Genomic DNA, 1,565 nt, shown 5'->3' on the forward strand with positions numbered 1-1,565 from the left:
TAGGCAGAGTCAGGGAGAAGCCATGGAGCCGCTGCTGGGGCCAGATGTGCTGGAACCTTGCCAGTAAGCCACAACTATGTGGTGATATACAGATTAATAGAAATGGGTTAGTTTAGGATATAAGAGTAAGCCAGAAATAGGCTTAAGCTATTAGCCAAACAATAGTGCAAATAATATCGTTTCTGTGTGATCATTTCAATTCTGGGTGGCTGGGTAACGAATGAACAGCCTCTGCCTGCAGTATGGTACAAGTGAGGGTGGCGCATGTTGTCTAGAATAAGGTTTAATGACAATACCAATAAGAAGGTAAAGAAGTACTCGCTTCAGCAGCACGTATATTAAAATTGGAATGGTACAGAGAAGACTAGCGTGGCCCCTGCGCAAGGATGACATGCAAATTCGTGAAATGTTCTATAAAAAAAAAGAAAGTAAGTAAGTAAAGAAACTATAGAGGATGAAATATTCAGTACTATACATATACTTGTTTGGTAGTTGTGGAGAAATTTTATAAGTTATAAGCAAATAAAAGGCAAATAAGCTATTTGACACAAGAAATTCAGTCCATCCGGGGCTGGGGAAATTGCTCAGTTCAGTAAAGCACTTGCTGTGGGAGTGTGAAGACCTGAGTTCAAATCCATAGAACTCATTTAAAAGGTAGCTATGGCACCCTATGATTCTACGACCACATGAGAAATGGAGACAGGAGACAGGAGACTGCCTGGAGACTCATGGATCATCTAGCCTGATGCATGCAGTGCTGAGCAAGAGACCCTGTCTCAAAGTGAAAGGAAACCTGGGCTTGGCCTCTGATTTTCATATGTAAGCTATGATACATATCTGTTGTTCTTTCTGCCTCTCTCTCTCACACACACACATGCATGCATGTACAGTCACACATGAGAGAGAGAGAGAGAGAGAGAGAGAGAGAGAGAGAGAGAGAGAGAGAGAGAGAGAGGTGGGCCCATATTTTGATATGGCACAAAAGCCATTAGCCCGGTTTGAGCTGATCACGTAGCTCTACAGACACACAAGCTGTCTGTGCCCTTAACAAAAGCCAGGATGCCTGCTCCTAACTTCTTTTGTTAAAGTGTGGATTACCTGAGAAGAGATATTTGACTGAAGCTGATGACTTAGGAGTTTAGATGTTTGGTGCTTCCTTCCTTTTGTAATTTGGAGGATGTCTTATAGAGATGCTAATTCGTGGCCTACCTGACTGCTAGATGCGGACTGACTTGAGCCCAGGCACCTGGTTGCCTAGGTGATGGCGTAATGTGCCCCCCCCCCCCCCCCCTCAATTTGGTGTGGGTATATAAGATGTTTGGACAATAAACGGTGATTCTGGCTTTTTCCATGATGACGGTGTAAGCTATGTCAATTTTATTCCTCGTGACTCCATTCCAGCAGGGTTAGGGAATTTATGTTGGACCCTCACGGGCTCCAACAGAGAGAGAGAGAGAGAGAGAGAGAGAGAGAGAGAGAGAGAGAGAGAGAGAGAGAGGGGCAGGCTTATATTAAGTCCAAGCAATCTGGAGGCAAAGGTGGGAGGATCTCAGCGAGTTCCAGGA

General features: G+C 44.4%; 1 non-coding gene across 1 annotated transcript; it reads left to right on the plus strand.

Annotated features, from left to right (window-relative positions):
- Positions 1-314: 314 nt before the first annotated feature.
- On the plus strand, positions 315-421 carry LOC126494497 (U6 spliceosomal RNA). The gene has a single exon (XR_007590013.1). It is a non-coding gene; the product is annotated as a U6 spliceosomal RNA (small nuclear RNA).
- Positions 422-1,565: the final 1,144 nt, after the last annotated feature.

Source organism: Alexandromys fortis, unplaced genomic scaffold (assembly GCF_014885135.2).
Source record: "Alexandromys fortis isolate MF-2015 unplaced genomic scaffold, M_Fortis_MF-2015_v1.1 scaffold_385, whole genome shotgun sequence".
In the NCBI taxonomy this organism is placed as follows: domain Eukaryota; kingdom Metazoa; phylum Chordata; class Mammalia; order Rodentia; family Cricetidae; genus Alexandromys; species Alexandromys fortis.